The sequence below is a fragment of the Microcaecilia unicolor genome, chromosome 4 (assembly GCF_901765095.1).
Source record: "Microcaecilia unicolor chromosome 4, aMicUni1.1, whole genome shotgun sequence".
Lineage (NCBI taxonomy): Eukaryota > Metazoa > Chordata > Amphibia > Gymnophiona > Siphonopidae > Microcaecilia > Microcaecilia unicolor.
Genome location: NC_044034.1, coordinates 343,236,867 through 343,255,707, shown reverse-complemented (window position 1 = coordinate 343,255,707; position 18,841 = coordinate 343,236,867). Strand labels below are relative to the sequence as shown.

General features: G+C 47.5%; 1 protein-coding gene across 1 annotated transcript in view; it reads right to left on the bottom strand.

Moving 5' to 3' along the window:
- ITSN1 (intersectin 1) overlaps nt 1-16,470 on the bottom strand; it is a 379,821-nt gene extending 363,351 nt beyond the window's left edge. Inside the window, exons 1-2 of the mRNA XM_030202171.1 lie at nt 16,460-16,470; nt 3,687-3,692 (exon numbers count right to left, since the gene is read on the bottom strand). The gene's annotated coding sequence lies outside the window, so the exon portion shown is untranslated. The remainder of the gene's footprint in view (nt 1-3,686; nt 3,693-16,459) is intronic.
- Nucleotides 16,471-18,841: the final 2,371 nt, after the last annotated feature.

Genomic DNA, 18,841 nt, shown 5'->3' with positions numbered 1-18,841 from the left:
AGCAGGGCAGGAATGAGGACGGGGAAAGAATGTTCGCAAGACAATTGACTGGTTCAGATGGAACTCCGACACAACCTTTGGCAAGAACTTAGGGTGAGTGCGGAGGACTACTCTGTTATGATGAAATTTGGTGTAAGGTGCCTGGGCTACCAGGGCCTGAAGCTCACTGACTCTACGAGCCGAGGTAACTGCCACCAAGAAAATGACCTTCCAGGTCAAGTACTTCAGATGGCAGGAATTCAGTGGCTCAAAAGGAGGTTTCATCAGCTGGGTGAGAACGACATTGAGATCCCATGACACTGTAGGAGGTTTGATAGGGGGCTTTGACAAAAGCAAACCTCTCATGAAGCGAACAACTAAAGGCTGTCCTGAGATCGGCTTACCTTCCACACGGTAATGGTATGCACTGATTGCACTAAGGTGAACCCTTACAGAGTTGGTCTTGAGACCAAACTCAGACAGGTGCAGAAGGTATTCAAGCAGGGTCTGTGTAGGACAAGAGCGAGGATCTAGGGCCTTGCTGTCACACCATACGGCAAACCTCCTCCATAAAAAGAAGTAACTCCTCTTAGTGGAATCTTTCCTGGAAGCAAGCAAGATGCGGGAGACACCCTCTGACAGACCCAAAGAGGCAAAGTCTACGCTCTCAACATCCAGGCCGTGAGAGCCAGGGACCGGAGGTTGGGATGCAGAAGCGCCCCTTCGTCCTGCGTGATGAGGGTCGGAAAACACTCCAATCTCCAGGGTTCTTCGGAGGACAACTCCAGAAGAAGAGGGAACCAGATCTGACGCGGCCAAAAAGGAGCAATCAGAATCATGGTGCCTCGGTCTTGCTTGAGTTTCAACAAAGTCTTCCCCACCAGAGGAATGGGAGGATAAGCATACAGCAGACCCTCCCCCCAGTCCAGGAGGAAGGCATCCGACGCCAGTCTGCCGTGGGCCTGAAGCCTGGAACAGAACTGAGGGACTTTGTGGTTGGCTCGAGATGCGAAAAGATCCACCAAGGGGGTGCCCCACACTTGGAAGATCTGGCGCACCACTCGGGAGTTGAGCGACCACTCGTGAGGTTGCATAATCCTGCTCAACCTGTCGGCCAGACTGTTGTTTACGCCTGCCAGATATGTGGCTTGGAGCACCATGCCGTGCCGGCGAGCCCAGAGCCACATGCTGACGGCTTCCTGACACAGGGGGCGAGATCCGGTGCCCCCCTGCTTGTTGACATAGTACATGGCAACCTGGTTGTCTGTCTGAATTTGGATAATTTGGTGGGACAGCCGATCTCTGAAAGCCTTCAGAGCGTTCCAGATCGCTCGTAACTCCAGAAGATTGATCTGTAGATCGCGTTCCTGGAGGGACCAGCTTCCTTGGGTGTGAAGCCCATCGACATGAGCTCCCCATCCCAGGAGAGACGCATCCGTGGTCAGCACTTTTTGTGGCTGAGGAATTTGGAAAGGACGTCCCAGAGTCAAATTGGACCAAATCGTCCACCAATACAGGGATTTGAGAAAACTCGTGGACAGGTGGATCACGTCCTCTAGATCCCCAGCAGCCTGAAACCACTGGGAAGCTAGGGTCCATTGAGCAGATCTCATGTGAAGGCGGGCCATGGGAGTCACATGGACTGTGGAGGCCATGTGGCCTAGCAATCTCAACATCTGCCGAGCTGTGATCTGCTGGGACGCTCGCACCCGCGAGACGAGGGACAACAAGTTGTTGGCCCTCGTCTCTGGGAGATAGGCGCGAGCCGTCCGAGAATCCAGCAGAGCTCCTATGAATTCGAGTCTCTGCACAGGGAGAAGATGGGACTTTGGATAATTTATCACAAACCCCAGTAGCTCCAGGAGGCGAATAGTCATCTGCATGGACTGCAGGGCTCCTGCCTCGGATGTGTTCTTCACCAGCCAATCGTCGAGATATGGGAACACGTGCACCCCCAGCCTGCGAAGCGCCGCTGCTACTACAGCCAAGCACTTTGTGAACACCCTGGGCGCAGAGGCGAGCCCAAAGGGTAGCACACAGTACTGGAAGTGACGTGTGCCCAGCTGAAATCGCAGATACTGTCTGTGAGCTGGCAGTATCGGGATGTGTGTGTAGGCATCCTTCAAGTCCAGAGAGCATAGCCAATCGTTTTCCTGAATCATGGGAAGTAGGGTGCCCAGGGAAAGCATCCTGAACTTTTCTTTGACCAGATATTTGTTCAGGGCCCTTAGGTCTAGGATGGGACGCATCCCCCCTGTTTTCTTTTCCACAAGGAAGTACCTGGAATAGAATCCCAGCCCTTCTTGCCCGGATGGCACGGGCTCGACCGCATTGGCGCTGAGAAGGGCGGAGAGTTCCTCTGCAAGTACCTGCTTGTGCTGGAAGCTGTAAGACTGAGCTCCCGGTGGACAATTTGGAGGTTTTGAGGCCAAATTGAGGGTGTATCCTTGCCGGACTATTTGGAGAACCCACTGATCGGAGGTTATGAGAGGCCACCTTGGTGAAAAGCTTTCAACCTCCCTCCGACAGGCAGGTCGCCCGGCACTGACACTTGGATGTCGGCTATGCTCTGCTGGAGCCAGTCAAAAGCTCGCCCCTTGCTTTTGCTGGGGAGCCGAGGGGCCTTGCTGGGTCGCACGCTGCTGACGAGAGCGAGCGCGCTGGGGCTTAGCCTGGGCCGCAGGCTGTCGAGAAGGAGGATTGTACCTACGCTTGCCAGAAGAGTAGGGAACAGTCTTCCTTCCCCCAAAAAATCTTCTACCTGTAGAGGTAGAGGCTGAAGGCTGCCGGCGGGAGAACTTGTCGAATGCGGTGTCCCGCTGGTGGAGCTGCTCTACCACCTGTTCGACTTTCTCTCCAAAAATGTTATCCGCACGGCAAGGCGAGTCCGCAATCCGCTGCTGGATTCTATTCTCCAGGTCGGAGGCACGCAGCCATGAGAGCCTGCGCATCACCACACCTTGAGCAGCGGCCCTGGACGCAACATCAAAGGTGTCATACACCCCTCTGGCCAGGAATTTCCTGCACGCCTTCAGCTGCCTGACCACCTCCTGAAACGGCTTGGCTTGCTCAGGGGGGAGCGCATCAACCAAGCCCGCCAACTGCCGCACATTGTTCCGCATGTGTATGCTCGTGTAGAGCTGGTAAGACTGGATTTTGGCCACGAGCATAGAAGAATGGTAGGCCTTCCTCCCAAAGGAGTCTAAGGTTCTAGAGTCCTTGCCTGGGGGCGCCGAAGCATGCTCCCTAGAACTCTTAGCCTTGTTTAGGGCCAGATCCACAACTCCAGAATCATGAGGCAACTGAGTGCGCATCAGATCTGGGTCCCCATGGATCCGGTACTGGGACTCGATCTTCTTGGGGATGTGGGGATTAGTTAAAGGTTTGGTCCAGTTCGCAAGCAATGTCTTTTTGAGGACATGATGCAAGGGAACAGTGGACGCTTCCTTAGGTGGAGAAGGATAGTCCAGGAGCTCAAACATTTCAGCCCTGGGCTCGTCCTCCACAACCACCGGGAAGGGGATGGCCGTAGACATCTCCCGGACAAAGGAAGCGAAAGACAGACTCTCAGGAGGAGAAAGCTGCCTTTCAGGAGAGGGAGTGGGATTGGAAGGGAGACCCTCAGACTCCTCGTCAGAGAAATATCTGGGGTCTTCTTCCTCTTCCCACGAGGCCTCACCCTCGGTGTCAGACACAAGTTCACGAACCTGTGTCTGCAACCGTGCCCGAGTCGACTCCGTGGAGCCACGTCCACGATGGGGGCGTCGAGAGGTAGACTCCCTCGCCCGCATCGGCGAAGCTCCCTCCGCCGACGTAGTCGGGGAGCCTTCCTGGGAGGCGACGGCAGCCGGTATCGCACGCGGCACCGATGCCGGAGACCTCACCTCGGGCGATGGGCCAGCCGGCGCCACACTCGACGGTACCGGTGGCGCAAGCACCGCCGGTACCGGAGGGGTAGGGCGCAACAGCTCTCCCAGAATCTCTGGGAGGACGGCCCGGAGGCTCTCGTTCAGAGCGGCTGCAGAGAAAGGTATGGAGGTCGATGCAGGCGTCGACGTCAGAACCTGTTCCGGGCGTGGAGGCTGTTCAGGGCTGTCCAGAGTGGAGCGCATCGACACCTCCTGAACAGAGGGTGAGCGGTCCTCTCGGCGTCGATGCCTGCTGGGTGCCGACTCCTTCGGCGACCCAGAGCTCTCGGTACCGACACGGGAAGGGGACCGGTGACGATGCTTCTTCGACTTCTTGGGACGAAGCATGTCACCGGAGCTTCCCGGTACCGACGAGGAGGACGTAGAATCCAGCCGTCGCTTCCTCGGGGCCGAGACCGAAGAGGGTCGGTCTCGGGGGGGCTGTACCGCAGGAGCCCTCAGGGTAGGGGGAGACCCACCCGAAGGCTCACCGCCACCAGCAGGGGAATGGACAGCCCTCACCTGCACTCCAGACGAAGCACCACCGTCCGACGACATCAGCAGACGCGGTCCCGGTACCACCGACGTCGATGCAGCTATCCGATGTCTCGGCGCCGATGCAGAGGGCCGATGCCTCGATGCACTCGATGCACTGGCCGCCGAGGTTGAAGGTCTGGACGCTGAAGACGTCGATGCACTCGATAGCCCCGGTGCCGATGCCGACGAAGAGCCCGAGAACAAAACGTTCCACTGGGCTAACCTCGCTACCTGAGTCCGCCTTTGCAAAAGGGAACACAGACTACAGGCCTGAGGGCGGTGCCCAGACACTGAAGACACGACGCGTGCCTGTCAGTGAGCGAGATTACCCGGGCGCACTGGGTGCACTTCTTGAAGCCGCTGGAAGGCTTCGATGTCATGGGCGGAAAAATCACGCCGGCGAAATCGAAAGACGAAATGGCGAAATTTGGCACAGAAAAAAGGGAAATTTCGACCGGGGCCTAAGTAAGGCCTACCCCGACGACGAAAGAAAACTTAACGGGGCGAAAAAACTCGAAGTAGAGGAAGGAAAAACCGAAGTGGCTAATCCAAAGGATTTCTGGATTTCTCACAGAAAATGTCAAAAAACGACACTCGAGGTCGACTTTCCGGGGCACGAACGGTAAACACAACCGTACCGAGCGCGGAGAAAAGAAGACTGGCCGGCCCAAGCCGGTTTCGGGCGGGAAGACGGCCGCGCATGCGCGGTGCGCATCGGCGCGCGAGGGCTAGCAAAGGCTTTTGCTAGTGAAGATTCCGATTGGAGGGGCTGCCGCGGACGTCACCCATCAGTGAGAACAAGCAGCCTGCTTGTCCTCGGAGAAACACTCTTTGTGCACCCTGTTTGTTGACATAAGCAATTGCTGTTGCACTGTCGTATAAGACTCAAACCTGATGGCCTTGGATCAGAGGAAGAAAGTCCCAGAGTGCCAACCGAATGGTGTGAAGCTCCAGATGGTTCATGGACCAGGAGGCCTCTACCAGGGACCAAGTGCCCTGTGTCGTCTGTCCCGCGCAACACACACCCCAGCCCGACAGACTGGCATCCGTTGTCACCACTAGCCAGGCTGGTGTTCCCAGGGGCAGATCCTTGGCCAGGTTTACAGGTTCCAGCCATCAATTCATGGCTGCCCGAGTTAACGACATCCATGGAAGCTGAAACAGGTAATCCTCCGAGAGAGGGGACCAACAAAACTGAACAGGGACAACTGAAGTGGACACATGTGGCTCCTGGCCCAAGGAACGACGTCCAGCATGGCCGCCATGGAGCCCAATACTTGCACATAGTCCCATACCTTGGACACCGGCCAGCAAAGAATGTTCTCTAGTTGACTCTGGAGATGGAGCCTGCAATTTCCAGGGACACTGTCCCATCCCGCGTATTGAAGATCACACCCAAGTATTCCAGTGATTGCGAGGGAGTCCGGTTGCACTTTTGAAGACCCACCCATGTTCTGCCGGGTCTACTGGTCGAACTGCCCCCAAACAGAGCAGTTTGGCTAGAGTCTCTCAAAATGCCTCCACTTTGGCAGCAGCCTTCCAAGGCGATTCCAAGAAGAAGTCTGGCAGAGACCGGGCAAACTCAAGCTTGTAACCATCTCAAATGACTTCCAAGACCCATTCGTCTGAAATTACTCTTGCCCATTCCTCTAGAAAAATGGACAACCGTCCTCCATGACCAGTGGGGGATGGACCGGGCCCCATCATTAGGAACCTCTAGCGCTGGGTTACGCCTGAGGGGCTGATGCTGAAGAACGGCGGTCCCCGTGAAAGGACTGAGATTTCTGCTGAAAACAGGGTCTCTGAAAGGATCCCGAACACCCTGGGTGATACTGCTTTTTCTCCTAGAATCGGGGTCGAGACAGCCCACACCATCCCAAAGCTCAGCACCTATCCTTGGAAAGATGTGTCCTTTGGAGTCCACAAGGGCCTTCACGATCTTTTCCAGTTCCTCACCGAACAGCAACTTGCCTCTAAAAGGTAAGCGTGGCCAAAGCTTGAAGATCATAGAGGAGATCCACTAAAAAGGCCAGCCCAGATTCTATGGCTTGTAAGGAGCCCACTAGTTCATCAAAGACGCTTTCTACATCCAAGAGAGGCAAGTGCGGGCCGCATAAGAACCACACACCGATGCCTGGAGGCACAAGACCACTACCTCAAAGGACATCTTGAGGGAAGATTCTAATTTCCTGTCCTGAGGATCCTTAAGGGCCATGCCCTCTTCCACTGGTAGGGTGGTCTTTTTTGTGATCAAAGAGTTCACCATGGGCAAACGTAAGGTTCAGTTCCAACAACAGAAGCTGGTACAACCGCGCCTTAGCACGCACAACCCAAAGGCCAGAATCCGGCAAATCCCATTGAGCTGAAATGAGGACCTTCATGACCTCGTGAATATGAAAGGTCTTTGGGGGGCCTTTTTCTGCTGGACATAATGACACGACCAACGGCCCCAATGCCAACTCCAGGGCCAAGATGTTTAAAACCTCCAGAGCCCAGATAATGAGCTCTGGGAGTTCCTCCTTCCTAAGTAGCCTCGTGGGGATCATCCCCTTTGGTGGCAATTCCCCATTTTCAAGAGGGTCTGCACCTGCTGTAAGGGAAGTCCCTCAGAAGGTGTCATCCCCTGCATCTGACTCCCCGGAGAACTCATCCGACTCATGAAGACACTGTAAGCGCTGCCGCTTAGGCAAACGCACTGCCGGGGGAACCAAGGCCCCTGTGAAGAAGGGAGGACAGCGGAGAACTGAGGGTCTCCTATTCTCTTTAATAAAAATGCTTTCTGTATCAGTAGCACAAATTACAGCGAAAAAGGGACCTGTTCAGAATTTAAATCTCCTGAAGCTTCCCCTGATGGATCCAAATTGAGGGAAAGATGTGGCTGAATAGACCTATCTAGGCCTAATCCAGCTGCAGGAGTTGCATGTTGCTCCACAGAAAAAACAAACACGGCAGCAGAAGCGTGCATCACTGAGGAGCCTGGCTTTCCCACCAAAAAAGACTGACGCCACACTGTCTTCCATAGTGGGCCACTCAGCTGATTCCACCAGTGTGGTCTGCGCAGACAAATGCACACACGAATCACGTTTCCCGACACTGCTCACCTGTTCCCACACCAGGAGCAGAGCATCACAGATGGATTAGATATGCACCTACAAGCATGCCCACTAAGAGACTGATAGCACCGCACCCCCTTCGCACCAGTCACTGCCAGAGCTCAGCGCACCACTGCTTAATGCCAGTTCTGGCTTGATTTTTTTTTTTTTAAACAGTAAATCGGTACTGCTTACCACCTTGGGTTTTGGGGTTTTTTTGAGAGACAAGAGAGGAAGCAAAAGGCCAGCATTCAATCTTCACAAGCCCAAATAGCTGGAGGCCAGCAGGGGGAGGAAAGAGAAGGTCCTGGTGCCACCAGATGTACCTAACAAGATGCCTCAACCCCAAAGACCAGGCTACTACTTCCCGGGGACGGGAAAGGAGCCAGTGAATCCAGAGCTGCACAGTTAAGACCTTCCACCTGTACTGAGGTTCTGGCTGCTGCATGTGACCACATATACCAAACTTCTGAAGTTCTATCTCCACCTGCTGGTAGAGGGACATAACCCACAACTCTGGATTAGTCTGTGGGATGCTATGGAATACTCACCAGAAACTATTACAAAATTAATCAAATTTATTCTAACTCACAACTGTTTCCGCTTTAACAATGATATCTATCTGCAAATCATGGGCACTGCGATGGGCACCAGGACGGCACCCCAATATGCTAATCTCTTTATGGCAGAACTGGAAGAAACATTTTTGAATACATATCAGATTAAACCCCTAAAATACTACCAATATATTGATTACATTTTTATGATTTGGACTAAGGGGCAAGAAACTAAAACAATTTTACAGTTCTTTCAACTACATACCATTCTATAATCAAATACTACTCCTCAGAACAAGTCAATTTTTTGGACACCACAGTTTCCATCAGCAATGGCTATATACAAACATCTATATTCAGGAAACCTACAGACAGATGCAGCTACCTCCACAACTCCAGCTTCCATCCTTCACATACAAAAACATCCATTATACACAGTCAAGCCACATGATACCACCGCATCTGCTCTGACCCAGAAGACAGAGATAAACACCTCAAAATACTGACATAATCCTTCAAACAAAAAGGCTACAACCCCAAAATAATCTCCAAGAATGTTGCCTCCTCCCTTAAAATACCCAGAGAAAACCTACTGCACTACAAAGAAAAGAAAGCCACAGAGAGAATCCCTCTTGTAGTGACTTACAACCCAGAGAAAGAAAAACTGAGAAGAATCATAAAAGATCTACAGCCACTATTCCAGGAGGATGAACTACTGAAAGAGATATTCCCATCCCCACCAGCGCTGGCCTTCCAACTGCCACCAAACTTAAAACACAAATTAATGAAAAGCAAGCTCCTGATAGAAACACAAAAAGAAAAGAGTGGAACACATCCTTGCAATATATCTAGCTGCAAACTGTGCCAACACATTTCACAGGATCCCACAAATCATTCACAAAGGAAAAATACTCAACATAAAGGAATCCTTCACATGCTCATTTTCAAATGTGGTATATATCATTCAATGTAAAAAGTGTGAAGAAGGTGCAATATTGGAGAAACTACTACTACTACAAATCATTTCTATAGCACTACCAGAAACAAGCCCAATGCTAAAGACAAGGTTTAATTTACATAGACAACATATGAAAAATGTCAGTGCCAACCAGGATGTCACCTCAGTGGGACAGAACTTTACAAAACCAAAACACTGTGGGACAAGACTCGAGCTTTTTTTGGCTGCTTTTTTTGTTCACGCTAATCAGGACCAAGCTACAGGTTTATTTATTTATTTGTAGCATTTGTATCCCACATTTTCCCACCAATTTGCAGGCTCAATGTGGCTTACATTTGCCGTAGTGGCGATTGCCATTTCCAGTTAACAGAATTACAAATGATATTGCATTCAAGTGCGTATATACATGGTAAAAGAATACATTATGGTATTGCATATAGGTTCCTGCGTGATGGATTAGACTGTAACTTATGTTATGTCATCAATTAGAGAGAGATCTTATTTGACATAGGGTTAAAGTGGTACTGCATTAAGGTGCGTACATACATGGTAGAGAAAAATACTTTATGGTATTGCATATAAGTTCCTGAGTAATAGATTGGATTGTAACATATGTTGGGTCGTCATTTATAAAGAAATCATTTTCGACATTAGGGTAGAAGTGGTAGTGTTTGTTCATTAATAGCAATAAGGTTAATCAGTCATGTGATGAGAGATCGGTTCTGTCTCATTCGTGATCAGTCTTATTGTTTAGTAATTAGGATGGTTGTTTATGGTATGCCTTCTTGAACAGGTCAGTTTTCAGTAGCCTTCGGAAGGTAGCTACAGTGGGGGAAATAAGTATTTGATCCCTTGCTGATTTTGTAAGTGTGCCCACTGACAAAGACATGAGCAGCCCATAATTGAAGGGTAGGTTATTGGTAACAGTGAGAGATAGCACATCACAAATTAAATCCGGAAAATCACATTGTGGAAAGTATATGAATTTATTTGCATTCTGCAGAGGGAAATAAGTATTTGATCCCCCACCAACCAGTAAGAGATCTGGCCCCTACAGACCAGGTAGATGCTCCAAATCAACTCGTTACCTGCATGATAGACAGCTGTCGGCAATGGTCACCTGTATGAAAGACACCTGTCCACAGACTCAGTGAATCAGTCAGACTCTAACCTCTACAAAATGGCCAAGAGCAAGGAGCTGTCTAAGGATGTCAGGGACAAGATCATACACCTGCACAAGGCTGGAATGGGCTACAAAACCATCAGTAAGACGCTGGGCGAGAAGGAGACAACTGTTGGTGCCATAGTAAGAAAATGGAAGAAGTACAAAATGACTGTCAATCGACAAAGATCTGGGGCTCCACGCAAAATCTCACCTCGTGGGGTATCCTTGATCATGAGGAAGGTTAGAAATCAGCCTACAACTACAAGGGGGGAACTTGTCAATGGTCTCAAGGCAGCTGGGACCACTGTCACCACGAAAACCATTGGTAACACATTACGACATAACGGATTGCAATCCTGCAGTGCCCGCAAGGTCCCCCTGCTCCGGAAGGCACATGTGACGGCCCGTCTGAAGTTTGCCAGTGAACACCTGGATGATGCCGAGAGTGATTGGGAGAAGGTGCTGTGGTCAGATGAGACAAAAATTGAGCTCTTTGGCATGAACTCAACTCGCCGTGTTTGGAGGAAGAGAAATGCTGCCTATGACCCAAAGAACACCGTCCCCACTGTCAAGCATGGAGGTGGAAATGTTATGTTTTGGGGGTGTTTCTCTGCTAAGGGCACAGGACTACTTCACCGCATCAATGGGAGAATGGATGGGGCCATGTACCGTACAATTCTGAGTGACAACCTCCTTCCCTCCGCCAGGGCCTTAAAAATGGGTCGTGGCTGGGTCTTCCAGCACGACAATGACCCAAAACATACAGCCAAGGCAACAAAGGAGTGGCTCAGGAAGAAGCACATTAGGGTCATGGAGTGGCCTAGCCAGTCACCAGACCTTAATCCCATTGAAAACTTATGGAGGGAGCTGAAGCTGCGAGTTGCCAAGCGACAGCCCAGAACTCTTAATGATTTAGAGATGATCTGCAAAGAGGAGTGGACCAAAATTCCTCCTGACATGTGTGCAAACCTCATCATCAACTACAGAAGACGTCTGACCGCTGTGCTTGCCAACAAGGGTTTTGCCACCAAGTATTAGGTCTTGTTTGCCAGAGGGATCAAATACTTATTTCCCTCTGCAGAATGCAAATAAATTCATATACTTTCCACAATGTGATTTTCCGGATTTAATTTGTGATGTGCTATCTCTCACTGTTACCAATAACCTACCCTTCAATTATGGGCTGCTCATGTCTTTGTCAGTGGGCACACTTACAAAATCAGCAAGGGATCAAATACTTATTTCCCCCACTGTAGATCTTGCGTTGTTTTATGGCCTTCGGTAGTGCATTCCATATTTGCATACAAATGTAGGAGAAGCTTTATTTTATTTATTTTTATTTATTGCATTTGTATCCCACCTATTTGTAGGCTCAAAGTGGCTTACAGAGTGTGGTTATGATATAATCATTTCGTGTTAACAGGTATATTTCTTATAGTCTGAATGTTGGTAAGAGAAGATAAGCATAGTCGTTTCATTATGACAAGTACAATTCTTGCTGTTTAAAGATTGGGTAAGGAAGGATAGACAGGGAAGTGTTAGGTAAGTTAGAGGTGAGCTGTGGTAATTGTGTGATTTGTTGAAGTAGTTTGTAGGCTATGTATTTTCCTTGTAGGCCTTTTGGAAGAGATGAGTTGCGTATGTGGACTTGTATTTTAGTCCTTTACAGTTGGGGTAGTGGAGGTTGAGGAATGTGCGTGCTGAACTTTTTGCGTTCCTAGTAGGTAGGTCTATAAGGTCTGACATGTAAGTCGGGGCTTCCCCGTGTATAATTTTGTGGACCAGGGTGCAGACTTTGAACGCAATTCGTTCTTTTAATGGAAGCCAATGTAGTTTTTCTCTTAGGGGTTTGGCGCTTTCGTATTTCGCTTTCCCAAATATGAGTTTGGCTGCTGTGTTTTGAGCGGTTTGAAGCTTCTTAATGATTTGTTCATTGTGATACTAGACATCTGTCCCTTAGTACGTCTTACAGAAAATACTGGGATCATACTAACAGAATTATGGCGAATGAAGTTGTGAGCACTTGAAACATTTCCTTTCTCTCAGATAAAAACCTGATATGATAATACTGAACATTGTGGTAAAGGAGACATGTACAAGAACAACATTACCAACAGAAGGGTCAGTACCAAGTAACTATTCTGTACTACATGTGAAGAAAGATAAGGTTATCAAGTATGAACAAAAAAAATCAATTAAAAAAGTAGAACTATACACCAATAAAAATACAAATTAATAAATAAAAATATCAAATGATTATCAGTATATATATATATATATATATATATATATATATATATAAATAAAAGGCAAAACCAACGTTCTATGAAGCCTCCAGCCGGAAGTGTGAAGGGGGCGAGATATCCGGTTTCCCTATGAGTGTCTGCCCCGCCCTCTCTGTAACACAGTCAGTGAAGGAAAACAGCAGAGCACGAAATCAAATCGCTGGCTCTGTAACAGTGAAGGACTCATAGGGGGGAGGGGAGAGAGGCCAGAGGGCAGGGACACACACACTCCCACATGCACACAAAAGAAAACATTGCTAGCCCCCGTTTCATTTGCATCAGAAACGGGACTTTTTTACTAGTATATATATAAAACTCTTAAAACAAAAATACATTAAAACCTGACACGGTACCATTACATGGCATTTAGTATTGTTCTATAGAAATGTCACTGTTATACTAATGCAAATTTTCAATAAAAAGTATTTGTTTTTGTTTTGTTTTTAAAACCCAGATATGGTCATGTTCTAGCACATGCCTATGATAGAGGTTAAAACTCTTGATGGATAAATCTTAATCTTGTAAAAGCATCAAATGATGATGGTCCAATTATAAAGTAAAATATGCAAATGTAAATCCCAATAAATAAATAAAAAATACAAAGCAAGTTAATCCATCATTTCCATTTCTAACCAACACTAGCAGGACATTAGTTCCATACACAGATGTAATCACAATATATGGCACTTAAATGCTGGTTCTGTTGACTGCCAGACCAGAAGAGTATCAAAATCTTGCCATCTTTTCAGCTGGGTCCTGGATTGATCTAGCAGGACTCAAGGAAAAATTATTTGTTAAGACCAAATTGCACCTTCTTTTTCATCCTGTTAGACCAGACCAGACTGACAGGATGTACCAAAACTTTAACCCTCAGGATGGAAGACAAGGCCCCCTGTAAAACGCCCTGCCAAAGACACCTCTTGCCTGAGAATCAATCTTATAGTGCTTTATAAAGGAAAGCAGCAATAACCACATTGCTGCTCTGTAAACATCCCCATGACTAAACACCCAAGCTTCCGTCCAGGAAATCACCTGAGCTCTTGTAAAATGAGCTCTCAACCCAACTGGAATTTCTTTGTGGCTGAGAATATAAGCTGCGTATATTGCTGCTTTAATCCAACAAGCAAACAAAGATTTCAAGGCCACCTAACTTTCACAGAGACCGAAATAAAATAAAGAGAGTTTGTCCATTTCCCAAAAGGAATTAGTCACCTTCAGGGAATACAGAAGCACTTTACGAGCACCCAGCTTATGAAGAGTGTGGGCAGAGCTGGGCTTCACTGTCTCCGTGAATGCTGGGAGCACAATTGCTTGATTCACATGAAAGGGTGAAACCACCTCTTGAAGGAAGGAAAGCAGGCACTATCTCAATTGAAACAGAAATCAGCTGAAAACAACAGATAAGGATCTCTACAAAAAAGGGCATGCAACTCTGACACCTTACTGGTTGAGCAAATAGCAACCAAAAAGGCTATATTCAGGGACAAGTCTTTCAGGATGAAATGCTTCAAAGGTTCAAAGGGCGATGGCTAGAGCCCTCATAATCAAACTGAGATCCCAAGGAGGCACAAACCAGTGGCCATATTTGTTTAACTGCCTGTAAGACGCAATTCAACTGTCTTGTCTCATCAGGAAGAAGCTATTAACTCTGCCTCAGAAGCACAAGAAAACTGTCATGTGAACCTTCATGGAGTTCAGAGCTAATCCTTGGTCAAGATCTTGCTGCAAAAAAGGTCAAAATTGAGGGCAGGTCTGCGTGCCATGGAGATAGGTCTCGATCCACAAAGGCCCATCAGATGTGGCCAATAAGGTAGAAGATCTGAACGTCTGGCGCAAGGTTGTTACAAAGGATGAATAGCCTTCCCTTCTCAGGTGCCACCTCTCAAGGGCCAAGCTGTAAGCCAGAAGGGATCCAGATCTTCCATCAGTATCAGCCCCCCTGCCTCAGAAGGCCGGACCCCTTGACAACTGGACCAGAAGCCCTGCTAACAAGCAAATCAGATCCATATATCATTGCCGCTGAGGACAATCCAGAGCCAACAGGATCACCAAAAAGAGGTGTTATGCTACCTTCTGTAAAATACAACCAACCAAGAGCCACCGAGGAAACAAGTACCGAAGATCTAGTTCCGGCTAGGGCTGGAGAAGGGCACTGATCTGTACAGAATCTCACTCTTTCCTGTGGCTTTTCAATTGTAGACACTTTGTATTCTATCAGGAGGCCATCAATCATAGAGAAGGACCAATCTAATGCTTTACCTGAAGCTAAAAGGCAGTTTCCTGGATCCTGAATGAGTCTGCTGAGACACCTACACTTTGCCCAATGGAAAGAAAAGAAAATATTTTTAGGGATTATGCACATTGTTCAAAATGGGGTCTCCATCTACAGGATCCTTCTGCCCTGCAGAAAGATATTGAGAGCCATGGAGACTTGGAGACATATTTTCAAAGCACTTAGACTTATAAAGTTCCATGTTAACCTATGGAACTTTGTAAGTCTAAGTGCTTTCAAAATGAGCTCCCTGGTCAATCAAGGAGAGGCGTTCCTACTAATGAAACAGCCTCAATATGGGAGAATCCTCATTATAGAAACAGAGAAACATGACGACAGATAACAGCCAAATGGCCCATCCAGTCTGCCCATCCACTGCAACCACCATCTCCACCTTTCCCAATGAGATCCCACATGCCTGTCCCACGCTTTCTTAAATTCAGATATAGTCCTCACCTCTGCCACCTCCACCAAGAATTGATTCCATGTGTCCACCACTCTTTCCGTGAAAAACTATTCCTTAGGTTACTCCTGAGCCTAACACCTTGACTTCATCTCATTCCAGAGTTTTCCTTCATTTGAAAGAGGCTCACCTCCTGTACACTAATGTCACAGAGATATTTAAAACTTCATATCCCCTCTCTCCCACCTTTCTTCCAAAGTATATATATTGAGAGCCTTAAGTCTGTCCCCATATGCTTTATGAAAGAGACCATATGCTTTATGAAAGGCTAAAGCGGCTAGGGCTCTTCAGCTTGGAGAAAAGGCGGCTGAGGGGAGATATGATAGAGGCCTATAAAATAATGAGTGGAGTTGAACGGGTAGATGTGAAGCATCTGTTTACACTTTGCAAAAATACTAGGACTAGGGGGCATATGATGAAGCTACAATGTAGTAAATTTAAAACGAATCGGAGAAAAGTTTTCTTCACTCAACATGTAATTAAACTTTGGAATTCGTTGCCAAAGAATGTGGTAAACATGGTTAGCTTAGCGGAGTTTTAAAAAGGTTTGGACGGCTTCCTAAAGGAAAAGTACATAGACCTTTATTGAATGGACTTGGGGAAAAATCCACTATTTCTGGGATAAACAGTATAAAATGTTTTGTACTTTTTTAGGATCTTGCCAGGTATATTGTGACCTGGATTGGCCACTGTTGGAAACAGGATGCTAGGCTTGATGGACCTTTGGTCTTTTCCAGTATGGCAATACATATGTACTTATGACCAATTTTGTAGTCGCACTCTGGCCCGACTCCATCCTGTTTATATCTTTCGTAGGTGCGGTCTAATGAATTGTGCACAGTATTCTAAATGGGGCCTCACCAGAGACTTAAACAAGGGCACTATCACCTCTTTTTCCCTGCTATCCATTCCTCTCCTTGAGTACATAAGTACATAAGTACATAAGTAATGCCATACTGGGAAAAGACCAAGGGTCCATCGAGCCCAGCATCTTGTCCACGACAGCGGCCAATCCAGGCCAAGGGCACCTGGCAAGCTTCCCAAACGTACAAACATTCTATACATGTTATTCCTGGGATTTTGGATTTTTCCAAGTCCGTTTAGTAGCGGTTTATGGACTTGTCCTTTAGGAAACCGTCCAACCCCTTTTTAAACTCTGCTAAGCTAACCGCCTTCAAGATGGTGGAGGCTATTATTAAGAATAAAATTGCAGAGCATATACAAAAACATGGACTGATGAGACAAAGTCAGCACGGATTTAGTGAAGGGAAGTCTTGCCTCACCAATCTAATGCATTTTTTTGAGGGGGTAAGCAAACATGTGGACAATGGGGAGCCAGTTGATATTGTATATCTGGATTTTCAGAAGGCGTTTGACAAAGACTCCTGAAGAAATTGCAGAGTCATGGAATCGGAGGTAGGGTATTATTATGGATTAAGAACTGGTTGAAAGATAGGAAGCAGAGAGTAGGATTGCGTGGCCAGTATTCTCAGTGGAGGAGGGTAGTTAGTGGGGTCCCGCAGGGGTCTGTGCTGGGTCCGTTGCTTTTTAATGTATTTATAAATGACCTAGAGATGGGAACAACTAGTGAGGTAATTAAATTCGCCGATGACACAAAATTATTCAGGGTCGTCAAGTCGCAGGAGGAATGTGAACGATTACAGGAGGACCTTGCAAGACTGGGAGAATGGGCGTGCAAGTGGCAGATGAAGTTCAATGTTGACAAGTGCAAAGTGATGCATGTGGGTAAGAGGAACCCGAATTATAGCTACGTCTTGCAAGGTTCCGCGTTAGGAGTTACGGATCAAGAAAGGGATCTGGGTGTCGTCGTCGATGATACGCTGAAACCTTCTGCTCAGTGTGCTGCTGCGGCTAGGAAAGCGAATAGAATGTTGGGTGTTATTAGGAAGGGTATGGAGTCCAGGTGTGCGGATGTTATAATGCCGTTGTATCGCTCCATGGTGCGACCGCACCTGGAGTATTATGTTCAGTACTGGTCTCCGTATCTCAAAAAAGATATAGTAGAATTGGAAAAGGTACAGCGAAGGGCGACGAAAATGATAGTGGGGATGGGACGACTTTCCTATGAAGAGAGGCTGAGAAGGCTAGGGCTTTTCAGCTTGGAGAAGAGACGGCTGAGGGGAGATATGATAGAAGTGTATAAAATAATGAGTGGAATGGATCGGGTGGATGTGAAGCGACTGTTCACGCTATCCAAAAATACTAGGACTAGAGGGCATGAGTTGAAGCTACAGTGTGGTAAATTTAAAACGAATCGGAGAAAATTTTTCTTCACCCAACGTGTAATTAGACTCTGGAATTCGTTGCCGGAGAACATGGTACGGGCGGTTAGCTTGACGGAGTTTAAAAAGGGGTTAGATAGATTCCTAAAGGACAAGTCCATAGACCGCTATTAAATGGACTTGGAAAAATTCCGCATTTTTAGGTATAACTTGTCTGGAATGTTTTTACGTTTGGGGAGCGTGCCAGGTGCCCTTGACCTGGATTGGCCACTGTCGGTGACAGGATGCTGGGCTAGATGGACCTTTGGTCTTTCCCAGTATGGCACTACTTATGTACTTATGTACTTCACCACATTTTCCGGCAATGAATTCCAGAGTTTAATTACACGTTGGGTGAAGAAAAATTTTCTCCGATTTGTTTTAAATTTACTACACTGTAGTTTAATCGCATGCCCCCTAGTCCTAGTATTTTTGGAAAGCGTGAACAGACGCTTCACATCCACCTGTTCCACTCCACTCATTATTTTATATACCTCTATCATGTCTCCCCTCAGCCGTCTCTTCTCCAAGCTGAATAGCCCTAGCCTCCTTAGTCTTTCTTCATAGGGAAGTCGTCCCATCCCCGCTATCATTTTAGTCGCACTTCGCTGTACCTTTTCCAATTCTACTATATCTTTCTTGAGATGCGGCGACCAGAATTGAACACAATACTCAAGGTGCGTCGCACCATGGAGCGATACAACGGCATTATAACATCCTCACACCTGTTTTCCATACCTTTCCTAATAATACCCAACATTCTATTCGCTTTCCTAGCCGCAGCAGCACACTGAGCAGAAGGTTATCCTTATGCACCCAAGCATCCTTCTAGCTTTAACCGTCGCCTTTTCTACCTGTTTGGCCAACATGAGATCATCAGACACAATCACCCCCCAAGTCTCGCTCTACTTTCATAACAGGAGTACCTCATTCCCTATACTGTACCTTTCCCTTGGATTTCTGCAACGAAGTGTATGGGATAGGAGGTAGTGTCCTATTGTGGATTAAAAACTGGTTAAAAGATAGAAAACAGAGTAGGGTTAAATGGTCAGTATTCTCAATGGAGAAGGGTAGTTAGTGGGGTTCCCCAGGGGTCTGTGCTGGGACCGCTGCTTTTTGACATATTTATAAATGACCTACAGATGAGAGTAACTAGTGAGGTAATTAAATTTGCTGATGACACAAAGTTATTCCAAGTCATTAAATTGCGGGAGAATCGTGAAAAGTTACAAGAGGACCTTACAAGACTGGGAGACTGGGCGTCTAAAATGGCAGATGACGTTTAATGTGAGCAAGTGCAAAGTGATGCATGTGGAAAAGAGGAACCCGAATTATAGCTACAT